This window comes from Cupressus sempervirens, chromosome 4, assembly GCF_028749045.1.
Source record: "Cupressus sempervirens isolate cs-2001-9-10 chromosome 4, ASM2874904v1, whole genome shotgun sequence".
In the NCBI taxonomy this organism is placed as follows: Eukaryota; Viridiplantae; Streptophyta; class Pinopsida; order Cupressales; family Cupressaceae; genus Cupressus; species Cupressus sempervirens.
In genome coordinates this window covers 583,134,092-583,147,937 of record NC_143121.1, presented here as the reverse complement: position 1 = coordinate 583,147,937, position 13,846 = coordinate 583,134,092, and positions in this window count along the sequence as shown.

The window sequence follows — 13,846 nt, the reverse complement described above, 5'->3', positions numbered from 1 at the left end:
AGGTTTTCTCTCTCATGCCTTTACATTGAACATCTCAGGAGCAAAAAAAAACCAAAATTCAACTCAAATCCTCACACTTAAATAAGAAAACTAAATCCCAATGCAAAACAAAACAAGTTGTGAGTGATGGAACCTCCACATGTGCCAAATCTAACTAAAAGGGAGCCAAAATATATGAAATCAATAGTAAAATTAGATCTTTTGCTTAGGTTATGTATGAGTTGCGATGAATCTTTTGGTTCAATTGGTGGATGAGCAGTCATCCCAACTCTTCAAAGACCCATGCCCTAAGTGTTTTATTAGTTGGCTCGCCAATCTGTTTGGATGAATGTGGGCTCGCAGACAATAAGACTCCCACAAAAAGAGGACTTCGCAGGTCACTCTCAAAGTTTTTTCTTGTTAGATCGAGTCCAATTTGCAGATCTAGTTTACTATACTGTGATGAGCCTCCAAATTGGAAAATTGGGCCTCTAAGTTTGATTTGCAAAAAAAAATTGCCTTAGATTTGTCTTTTGCCCCACATAAGCAAACTTATAGTCAAAATTTATCGAAATGACCACCCAAACACAATGGTGAGGTTAGATCTTGCTCAAAACACTCCCAATAACTATGAATATCTAGATCTGAATCATGGCCCTCCAAAATGAAACAAATTGAAGTTCTCTAATGGTTATGCAATGAAGCTTTCTACAGCTCTGATACCATGTAAGAATTTTCCTAAGGCACTAATTCAACGCCAAGATCAAGAAGCCCAGTAGATAGCACAAGAGAGACAAATATATAGTGATCAAATGAGAATCTCAATAATGATCAACTTGATAATGGATATCAAATGAATACACACTAGAAGTGCCTGTATATAAAGGCAACTAGAATGACTAGAAGTCAACAAAGAGATAATCATCACAACTAAGCACATGTCCACCAAGAGTGGATTATCCTCCATATTACATGAATGTATGTGCAAAAATGAGAGGATAAGGATACAAAGGTGTATCTCATAAAGAGATGTAGTAGAAAACATGTGCTCAATTGGAGTGCGAACAACTATGTTGTCTACATGACAACTCATATGAATATGCCAACTCCTAGGTGTCCACATGACAACTAATATGCCAAAGCATTAACCTAAGTAAACTTAAGTAAAGTGTAAATATAAAATACTTATTTACACCAAAAAAACCTTTAGGTTGTTCAATGTAGGCTTCCTCTTAGCATCATCAAATCTTCAATTATCTTCTATGCATTTCACACTTCACACACTTTCTAACCCTCAACTTGACCTTTTATTTATAGCTTTCATATTGTCAAGTTAGCTCAAATACAACTTAGAATAATTAATGTTCATCTTCTCAGTTAGCTAGAACCAATAAATAAATCAATTGAACTCAATATGCAAAAAAAAGAAAAATCCTTTGTTAGTCAACCCTGCTCGATAGACACTAACTCAGAAACATTTTTTTGTGTTAACTAAGTGAGCTTGGTTAACACTGCATATTCGCATAGTTCCCTAGGTAACCAAGTGAACTTAGTTAACACTGGTTCCATCCCACATTTTCGTCATTAACCAACTGAGCTTGGTTAACACTCATCTTCTGCAGACTTTCCTTTGGCACCCCAAGTGAACTCGGTAGATACAGTCTTCTAAACTAAACAAACTCTAGAATGCTTGGTGGCCACAGAAAACTATCTTCAATGCCCGAGAGAGCTCAACATTCATGGACTAGAAATGATATGACATTTTGTGTAACATCAAAGATAATACACAATTAATCAATTATTTCAACAAGCAAAGTTTGCAATTCTTGCATCTTTTCTATAGTCATGTTATTCATGTCATACATAGGCAATGTGATGACCTCATCTAAACTCACTATCTCCTCTAGTGTACCATCTTTTTGTGCCACTAACTGCAATAGAGTGGTGCTATCACTAGGTAGTGATACTTGTAGTTGTTTTCCCTTTGCACTCAATCCAAGTGTTTGTCTCAGCTCCTGTGGAGTTGATTTGACCTGTTGTACATGTGTAATAGTTAGTCTCTATAGGCACAATACTCGACAATTGTATAAGAGATTGAATAGCCTCTTGTTCTTTAGGTTCCTCTATCATCTCTTTTTCATCTTCTGCCTCATTCTTATCTATTTTATCTTTTGTAACATGTGTAAATTGTAGAAACACAATTATTTCCTTACCTTGTTGCTCGATACTTATGTTAAAAGTAACTGTAACTGATATAACTTGAAAATCATCAGTGTTTGCACTGCCAATCCTTGGATAATCCTGTATTTGTAACAAAATAAGATTGGTGCATGGTAGAGAGGTATCTGAGGCATTTGATTGAGCATTTTTCAAATCTTCCTCAGTTAATACATTTTGTTTCAATGGTGATGAATCAAGAATGTTCTCAATAGTGACAACATCTTGTTGGTCACTCCCTTCTACCAATTGTCTCGTTTCTTCTGCAAGCTTTACAACCTCTTCATCATTTTTCTCTTCTAGTTCTACTACATCTCTTCCTTCTCCCTTGTCTTCTTCATCAACCAGTGGAACAAGCAACCCAAATGCATTCTTCCATATTATTATGCTCCCTATTTCAACTTCATGAGATTTATTCTTCAAAATTTTGTAAGCTCTCTTCTTAGCTATGAATTTCTTTACAAAATATTTTAGAGCTATAGACATATGTGTTTTTCCCAAGTCAAGCATTTTCTGTGCTAAAGTGGTCTCCCTTATTTATCTTTTAGTGGATAATGCCACTTCCACTTAGCATCTAATTTATTATATAAATCTTAAGGAATGCCTTCACCTAATTCTATAGGTGTATACCTAAATTTAATCATCATATCCATTATAGAATTTTCAAGCTTCACTTAATCATATTTATTTAAAGAATCATAATTAATTGTCTTGAATGCTTCGATATTAGTTGATTCTTTAATCTTCTCACATATCTAATCAACAGTCATTGAAGGTGTTCTAGGTACAATATGAAGTTTTCTCAGATCATCAGACTAAGTTTCTTCATTATCTTCCTCCTCATCAAATGTCATGACTAATTTTCTCCTCAATCTCTTAGATAATCTTTTGCTTTGGTATTTTGGTTTACTTCATCTTTGTTGGGATTTCTTCTCCTTTTGTAGTCGGGGATTGAGTTTCCTTGGATCTTGTGATCACTCTTCTCTTTGGTTCAGGCTTTGGAGGTGTGACAACCTTCTTCACACCTTTCTTTAGATCCTCATTTACCTTTGGATCAATAATCATTGCTTTGTTTTGTTTTGTTACCCTGGACTCAACAACAACTAGCTCTTTGCCCTTTGATTCTTCAGCTTCAGCTTCTTCATCAGATTCCTCATCCTCTCCTTTTCCTTCAATTATCTAAAGTTCACCTTCACCAAGTTTTCCCTTAAGATCTTTAATCATCCTCTTTCTTTTCCTATCTATCTTGGGAACTTTTGTTTTAATTAACATCTTAATCTTGGTTGCCTCATAGGTATCGAATAGCTCAAAATTTGTATCAATTGCTTCAAATAACAATGTAGTCACTACTATTGTAACTTCATCAACACTTACTTCATATTACATTGGCCTCATCCATGCAACTCTTGGCAGTAATACCTATACATAGATGAAATCTGTATCTACCAAAAACCATATATTATCAGAGTAATTATCTACTATTGACTTAGGTATTCTCATCCTATTCTTCATATTAATTTTGAATTCTTTAAAGTAATTGTCCATCAACACCTCAAAATTTTCTCCCAATTGATTGATAAGGTCACTTATCTTGGTTTATTCCTATCCCATTCAACTATGTCGATGGTGGGGAATGAATTATGTACATAGAAAAATATACAAACAAGTAAGAATTCAAACTTACATAAAGTATTTTTTGCTTTCCTTATTGCTCCAAGATTCTCATATAGTTGTTGTAGTTGCATTTTGACAAGATCGTAACTATGATATTTCTTCACAATCTTATTTCCTAGGTCTACTACAAAGCAAGGAACATTATTCAGTTAGCTCGACTGATAGAATTTGTATGCACTCACATATATTGCAAATTCAATAACTGGATCATTAATCCCATCGATTGACATACTATGACCGTTCCATTTTGCCTTCTTCATTTGTTCAACAACATCTTTCATAACACATCTCATTATCTTTGGTCTATCCAAAGTAGCATAACCATTAAATCGACAAATGATAGCCTTGTTTATCTTGATTGGTCCACCCTCCAACCATATCTTCATATTGTGAACTCGGGTTAACACAATGTTTATCCATTCAACCTTGAGAATCTTTAGAAATGTTAGGGCATGGGTCAACCCTTTCTCAACAACAATTTTGTTCTCCTTCCTCAAAAATCCATTATCACACAATTTTTAATATGTTGTTGGAAGTTCATAATCCCCAATTTCTATAACTTTACACATGTAACACAATTGCACATCGTGAATCATTAATATTCTTGGTGGAATTGATGAGAAGGTACCAAATCCATCACTAGTCACTGCAATGTTAGGATACTCCTTGGATTTTAGTGGAGAACTTTGATCATTCCTCACAATTTGTGCATTGCTTTCCCTCAACATTTCCTTTGTAGACATAGATATAGAGGATGGCATTTCCAAACTAGGGTTTGAACAAATTTTCTTCAACAACTTAAAAAATAACTTAACTCGACACTGAAACTTCACTTACTAAGTTCTTCCAATTTTGCCAACGACACACTATGATTTGCTTGCTATGTCACTGAAATCGCCTTAATCACCTTTGAATTGCCTGTACATTGAAAATCGCTTGGTAAAATGAAAATGAGTATCAAAATTTCAAATATAGCTTCAATATTGTCTTTTAGGTCTACAATAAATGCATTATACTTAGGTAGGTGCATAACAATTGTCTTGACCTTCAGAAGTTGTGTTTGCACTTCTTTTCATTTAAATACTCAGTCACTATCACCTTGCTCGGTCTATACCATTTGGTTCAGCCAATACATCAACTCGGTCGATGTAAGCTCTTAGTCTATATTGTAATGCTCACTCAATACAGACTATATTACTAATGCTCGCCACTTGACATTATAACTTATTCCATTGCCCAAATCTTCTCTTAGATTTGTCTTGATGTATCTTAATTCATGTTGATATGGACTCTTGATCACACTTTATAATTAGGAACTGATGTATCATATATCTTTGAAGTATACGTTCCCTTGCATACCTTTCAATTTAGTTAGATAGTGTGATCACCTGATCCATTGGATTGGGTGATCTCAACTTCGCTTGTTCCACTACCTCTAGATTCTACTATCTTTTTCTATGATTGTTTCATCTCAACTTTTCCTTTTCCATTATTGCTTTTATTTTTTGGTGCTGGTGCTCGAGTCCTACAATTCTTACTAACATGTCCAAAACTAGGTTTCCATTCAACCCTTTCTTGTAGTTTCCTTTGAAATGTGTCTTAATGCAATTTTATGGAATGTGTCCATACTCTCCACAATAATGACAATTATACCATGTTTTATAATCCCAATTATAAGAGTTACCTTGCTTAGGTGCATGTATTTGCCCTTTAGATGTCCAATTGTATTTTTCTTTGGATTTGCATTCTTGAGCTCTATGTCCATATTTCTAATAGTTTTAACAATTTCCTTCAAATATAGGTGTAGTAGGTACATCACTTATCTTTAACTTGCATTCATGTGCTTGGTGTCCTTGTTTCTTGCAATTAAAATAGTTACCATTAAAATTAGGTTTAGGGTTTTGTGTACCATTTTTGCTTCTACAAATGTTTATTGTGTGTCCAAGTTTACCAAAATGATGACAAGTAGTTTTACCTTTGGATTTTGCATTTCTTTGCTCTCTACTCTTTGATGACTATCTCACTTTAGTATATGAAGAGTGCTTGATATGTCCTAGACTAAAAGTATCACTAGATAACCTTGGTGATCTCATTAGTTCTTCAAAGTATTTGATAGCTTCACTTCATTTGTTCATTCTTCCCAAACATTATTTTTTATATCTCAACTCATTCCTTAGTTGATCACTTTGTGATCTCAAATTTGTAATCTCCATGTCCTTTCTATTAAACTCTTGATTTGCAAGTAACAACTAATTCATCATGTCCAACTGAGTATTTGTAAGCTTCTATGCATCAAATGATCTTTGTTAAAGTCTGGTGGCCATTTGTCTTTTGTCTTCTTTAGCCATGATTTTGTCTTCTTCAACTTTTTCCTTTTGTTCATGCACTTTATTAGTATTTCCATTGTTAAGAAATTCTTTGATGTCAACTTCCTTATATAATGTGTCATTGTGTTGAATGGCAATATTTTTCCTTTTCTTTAAGGATTTCTTTAACTCTTCTTTTGCTCCTTCCAGTTGTTGTAGTATGATATGGATTTCAATCATTTGGTTCTCAATGATTCTTCCAAATTTGTGTTCCTCCATTTCCAAGATCTATACTCTCAAGTTGTTAGACTTCTTTCAAGAGAATGAAGCTCTAATACCAATTGTTGGAAGTCTTATTAGGAAACATGATATTGAGAGGGGGGTGAATCAAGATCTATAAAAACTTTTCAATATTAAAATAATATCTCAATTTAATTGTATTCACTCCTCATCCATCTCAGATCTTAGATCTCATACTATATAATCATAAACTTGTATTGATGGAATGTGATCTATCTAAGCATAACATCCATGAAAACATAAACACAATACAAAAAGATTTTGGTAACCCAAAAACACTTCAAGGTGAAGGTAAAACTAGGATGGGGATGAAACCCACAAATCTTTATTGTTGAACAAAAATGTTTGTCTATTAGGGATACAATTTGATCACTTCTAATGATCTACCCTGTGAGGGGTCTACTCTGTTAAAAGCTTTATAAGATTGTTATGTCTTACCTTGATTAAATGATTTTACACTTATAATAAAGTAAGGACTCTGTTAGGATATTTAAATAAGGTATGTTAAAACCACTCCGTTGAGAGATTTTCCATGATTTATCTGTTAGAATATCTCATTAGTTTTCTCTAAAAGTTGTTTATGAATCTCCTCTATCCAACATCTCAAACTGATCTCCTTATTTGATAGGCTCTATTTTGTCCTTCACTTCTAGGTTGCTCTATTTGATCTTCTATATGACTTAGCCTTTCTCACTCATTTCTAAGCTTGTCTACTCCTTCACATCTTCACACTTCTCCTCTCTTTGATTTAGGGTTAGATCCCTTCCTTAAATAAATAATTGTAAAATGTTCTAGATCTTAATAAAAAATCCATATTTCACCCTTTTGTCATTTTATCCTTCTAATTTTTTGATTGGTTTATCTACTTTTATTGGGATTGACATCTTCTAACAAAACATGTAATATGCTCCTTAACTATGTCTACAATCTTTAAATGTCATGTAGAAGTCAGTTAAAATTATTTACATAAGTGTTTGTGTCATTACAAACTCATATGTTAAATATGGTTTACTTGACACTTGAATTTTATGACCCTCGATCATAATTAGCATTCATGCTATCACTCAGCTTCTATATGCTAAACATATATTGATTCACTCAACATTAATTAACTTTACTAATGCTCGATCTCCACTGTGTTACTCAAAAATTTTGCTGACTCAGTCTCTACTGGGGTGCTCAATAATCTTTGACTTGTTCCACATATATTGAAATATAAAAAAACCATTTGTAGCTCGACCTTGTTTGGATGGCTTAGTGACAGTGATGACTTACCAACATTGCCTTGGAAATGACTAGGTGTTGGATACTAATAGGCAACTCAGGCTTAGAGATCAACAATTGGCTTCCAAAAGTAAGCCTGTTTTAAGCGGAGGAGGATATAATACCCACCCCTTTGCTATTACTATAGATTTTTTTGTTAAACCCGACTAGGCCCTTCTGTAAACATGTTAGCTCTTAGTGATATTTGGAATGTAATATCTGGTAAATAGAGTAATTGATTCTATTAGATAGTGATGATTACTTACTTGCAATGGTGATATTTTATATATTTTTCTATGATGGTGTTGTATAATGTATTTATAGTTAACGATTACAATTATCTTCGTGATGATGAGATTTATAAGTCAGGATATGATGTTATTTATATTTGTAGTTTACTAGTTATAATCACCCCATACTTGCATGTGTATAGTTGGTGTATTTTATTATTATATATATTTCTATTGACATGTCTCATGTGATTGAGGGAGGGAGTCATAGTTATCTACAAGTCAATAATTACATGATGTACCACTCTTTGTCATTGCTTGTTTAGTTATGTGTGTGTGTGTGTGTGTGTGTGTGTGTGTGTGTGTGTGTGTGTGTGTACATGCTTATCTTTTATGTAGGGTTGTAGGTACTGGGCATTGACTTCCCTAAATTGTTAGGATGAGAATTCTCTATCACAATATCTCAATGGTAAAAGAGGGGAGACCATATTCACGTCCAAATCCTAGCCTAAGCCTAATGATTATCCCAAGGAGGAGGACAAGTATCTGACTGACTACCCATCCAAACATGTGAGTCTATCCTTGTGCATGTTATTTAATTTTAAATTTGGTTTATTTTTCTGATGTTGTAGTCATGTAAATTTGTGGTGTGTTTTATTTAGTAAATTGTTTAATTATGGTATTCAAATAATCAAATGATATCTAGATTATTAAATATTAGTCTAATTAAGGAGGAACATCAAAATATAATTATATTTAATTAAATGATTTTGATTTTAAAAGACTTAAATTGAAAAGTTTGAGTTGAAAAAGTAATTAATTATTAAAGATAAAGTGACACTTTATCCATAATTATTTAATTGAGGAAAATAAATTAAGATTTGAATATAACTAGCATGATATACATTTTATTATTAATTAAAATAATAAAAATGTCATTTAAAAGTGTTTTGCACAAATAAATAAAGTAAGAAAAATAAAGCAATATGTAATTAGTAAAGTGCTTTATGTGTGCATCAAATAATTAATAAACTAAATTATTTAATGTTTAATTAAGTTGAATTATTTTTGTCAATGGGCCCTTGGTCTACTGGTGAAGTTGAATGGCTCACAAAGAGCCCACTAGGGATCAAGTCTTGCTAAGTGCAAGGCTCCGACATCATAAGGGATGAGGTCGGGATCATGCCCCGAGTGATTTTCAACCCTCCATCAAAAAAAAAGAAAAGTTGAGTTGCTTTTATAATATTCTAAAAAAATTAGAAAACCCCACGTATGGTTAGGCTTTCTTTATTAGAGATTTTTTGGGTCATTTTGCGGGTTACATAGGATTTTTTGAGGAACACACTGATTTTTTAGAATAAAGAATTTAGGAGACAAGTTACAGGTTATGCGTTTGGATTTTGAAGTTACATAATTTTCATAGCTTGAGAATGAATATTGCAAGTTTTATTCACCTTTTTCACAAATCAACTCGATATTTAAAGGTAGGAATTTTTTTTTTAAATCACAAATTTTGTTGGGAAAATTGCTTTCTTGTACTTGCTTGATTGTGAATTCATCTTTGCTGTTGAATGGGGATCTTTTGATTTTCTAAGAGTTGTAAAAGTCATTGGGATTTTTTTATAAATTGTGTTTATGGTATAATTGATATTCTGAGAAGGTTTGTCTAGAAACCTTAGGAGATAATATTTTAAAGAATCATGATATTAGTAATTTAAATTGTGTTTTTATCATTTTTCCAAATGTAGTTTGAATATATAGTTGTATTCTTGATTATGAACAAATTTTTTTATATTTACTCACATGTTAGGATGAGGATTTGAAAATATATGAGGTTACTATAACTTTGATTTGATATGTCTTATTAAAACTATAAATATACTTTCATACACCCATTTGATTTTTATTTCACATATATGAAAATTAGATGGGTTATTTTGTACAAATATAGTCAAATATTGATTGTTATAGTGAAACTATGCATATTTCAACTAAATTTATCAATTAGAGATAGACAAACAATCACACATAACTTTTACAATATACATCATTAGAAATATTGCTTCTGTGAGATATTTATTAGATCTGTTATGAATCTTTTTCTTGATTTTTATGAAGAGCCAACGGTTCAAACAAAAGTTATACTCCTTTTTCTAAATAGGTAAACTTCAATCCTAAATAGGGATGCTACAAAGATTTACTTTGTACACTATTCAAATGATCTCTTCTTTAGGACCGCTAATAATGAAAAATATGTTAAATTAAATTATCTTTCCATTGATATAGGTTGCAGAACCTTGTCATTCCATAAGAGATTATACCATTTAAATTATCGACTAATTTACACAGAGAAAATACATAAAAACTCATTGTTATAAAGTTCAAAATTATTTATCTTTTTTAATTGGTTTGAAATTATTTATCTTTATTGGAATAGGTAATTTATTTCTAAGTTCCCTTGTTGCTTAAGATGTGCTAAGAAGTAGATAGTTTATAGTAAATTAACATTATAATTTACAAATGGATTGATGGCTCACAGGTAGGCATTCTGCAACTTGAGCTAGGGCATCCATACCCTAGCTCTATCTGATCTTTTCCATGCTTGCGAAGAGGGGCATTTGGTGTCTACAGGGGTAAGGTTTGGGGTTGACTCTATTTGCTATGTCTTGGGCTTGGCCAAGTCCCCATAGTGCGAGCTTCTAGTTCATGCATGGGTTTCTGCCCATTCTTTCTGTGAAATCCTCTATTTTGTCTTGCATGAGAAGCTTTCTCTATAGGTGATTCCTATGTGTTTTTCCTGTGGCCAGTGGTGGGTGTTGAGTGAAGTTTTAAAATCTTGTATTTTGGCCATTATAGCTTGAGGTTTTGCATGCCTGTGGCCTTTTTTTCTTTTCTACTACATGGGTTGGAAGGATTGAAGGTGTAGGGTTTGGTGTTGGGAAGGGCTAAGAAGAAGGGTATGGAGAGGATTTCCTCTCCCATTTTTGGGGGTTCATATTTTTACTTGGCATGATGGCCTGCTCAAAGTGTGAGACATTAGTGAGGAGCCCTCACTTGGACTTTTGAGTAGCAATAGGCTCAAAATTTTCAAGTCAAGGGATGAAGACCTTCAATAATAGTTTGTTTGCTCCGAACACAGGGATTGTTGATTTGGGGTTATCCAATGGCTCATAGATTACAAAGATTAATGGTTGTCTTGAGAGGTGCAAGGAGAGGCCAAAACTAGTTGTTCCAGCTAAGATGATTACTAAAGATGTTGAGTATTATTCAAATCACTCTTTATATTGTAAGTTTTTTGGGATGAGGGTTTCCTTTCAATTTTTGGAGGTTTGGGCCCAAAGGACTTGGGAGCCAGAGGGGTAAATGGAGATAATCTTGCTGGTGAACAATTATTTCATGGTTAATTTTAATTGCACTATTGATCATAATAGGGTATTTGAGGGAGGCCCTTATTTTCATAATAAGGTAGGGTTGTTTATCAAGGCATGGCATGCTAGTTTCAACCCTGCAGAGGAGCTTCCAAATTGTCTCCCAATGTGGGTTCATTTACTGAGGTTCTCAGTGGAATGCTGTTGAGAGGATGTGTTGCACCTTTTGGCCTTGGTGCTAGGAAATCCTGTTGGGACTTCATCACAGACTTTGGGTAAAGAGGTAATGACTTTTGCACGCATTTGTGTTGAAATTGATCTAAGTAAGCCTTTGCCCAATGCAATAGATATGTGTGCAGGCTCTTATTCTTGGGTGCAACATTTGGACAATGAAACTCTTCCTTTTCATTGTCAGCTTTATCGAGAATATGGCCATTTGCAACGGACATGCCCAAGGTACAAGCCTAGGGTGTCCCAGCCTTCACAACCTGTGAGCAATCTTCCTAAAACAAATAAAGGGATGAGAATTTCTCCTAATGAGGTAGGTGCTTTTGATGGTTTTGCTCTGGTCAAGGCTCAAAATTAGGACAGGGATCAAAAGAGGCATTTTAAAGAAAGGCAAGATGAAGGTACCTTCAACAAATTTGAGGTTTTGGATGAGCTCAGCCAACAGGATGTGAATCCAAGATTAATCAACTTGGATCAAGGGCTTGTGGCCTTAGCTCAGGAGGATCTTGTTCTTGATTCTTCTATGGATCCACAAGGGGATGATTGTCGACACTTGGAAGCTGATGGGCAAAGGGGGGTTTATGAGGTGCAAGAACCCTTGGCAGTTGTTACAATAGCAAGTGTGGATTCTTTGTCTCTTGGGCAGAACACTTGTTTAGACTCAGCTATGAAGATCAAGCCTCCTCCCAAATTGGGCATTTTGCAAAAAGATATTAAGAAGGGTGGGGCAGAGAAATTTGTTAAACCTAGCAGAAAAGAGGATGTGGAAAAGATCAAAATAGCTGGTGAGAATTTGGTGGAGTCAGGGGTAGTAAAGACCCTAGATTCTATTTTTCATGCCCCTTGAAATGATTGTTCTATCATGGAATGTATGGGGCTTGAACAACGACCCTAGACAAAAAGAAATTCATGAGTTAGTTAGAAGGAAAGGTCCTGACGTTGTCTTTTTGTAGGAAACAGAGTTATCTATTGAGAATATGCAAGGTTTGGCACCTAAGTTGTGGAGAAATGGGGAGTGCCAATGCATTGGAGCTCATGGAGCTTCTGGGGGTCTGGCATGCTTATGGAATTCTCAAAGAATCTAGCCTTTTTGGTGAATATCTTCTAAATCCTCTATGTCTATCATTGCTACTAGCCTTGAGACAGGGGATGTCATTTTATTTTCTAATATTTATGCTCCTACTAATTTTCAGGGTAAACAAGGTTTGTGGTCCCATATCAGGCTAATCTGTAGCATGATGCCTTTTCATCCATGGATTTTGATCGAAGATTTCAATGTTATTTGTGAGTTGGTTGAGAAGCGTGGTGGTATTGGAAGGTTGGAGCCCTCTATACTACTACTTTGAGATAATATCAATACCTTGAATCTTGTTGATATCAAACCCAACAATGGTTAGTTCACATGGAACAATCATCGAGTTGGTGAGTTTTGCATTGCAAAAAGGTTAGATCGGTTTATGGTTTCTTGTTACTAGGTTGGAGGGATGTGGTCATCTTGCTATGAGATCTTGGATTGGAGAGGATTAGACCATTGTCCTATTAAACTTGCTATTAAGTCACATTTTCCTCATATGCCCTCTTTTATGTTCCAACTCATGTGGATGCAGGACCCCTCTTTGAATGACTTGGTTTCTGACTAATGGAAGAAAGGTAGACCAACCTATTGTACATCAATGTATGTCAACTTTGCTAAGCTACTTCAATATGTTAAATTTGAGTTCAAATGGTTGAATCTTTAGTACTTTGGGAATATCTTCCATGCAAAGGTGTTAGCTCAGGTAGATCTAGATGGTATCACAAGGAGGTTAAGGGAGGATGGGGTCATGACTGAGTTGCTTTAGGATGAGGCTCAGGCTATGAAAATGCTAGAAGAATGGGAATTGTGAGAGGAAATGTATTGGAAACAAAAGGCTCAAATTGAATGGCTTCAGGAAGGGGATAAAAATACAACTTTCTTCTTCAATTCAGTGAAAGCCAAGCATCATGGCAATTCTATCTCTAGTCTGGTGAATGACAAGGGAGATCATCTTTCCTCCTTCCCAAAAATTTCTAGGGAGGTAATGCAATACTTTGAATATCTCTTTCGGGAGGACTTGCAAGGGGGGTCTCCTAAGGAAGCACAAATTCTTTCTTGTATCCCCTCTCTCATGTTTGGAGATATGAATTAACAACTCATGAGTGATATCTCACTTAAAGAGCTTGAAGGGATTGTTTTTAATATGAAGAAAGGGAAGGAACCTAGTCCTGATGGCTTCCCAATTGAGTTTTTTCAAGAATTTTG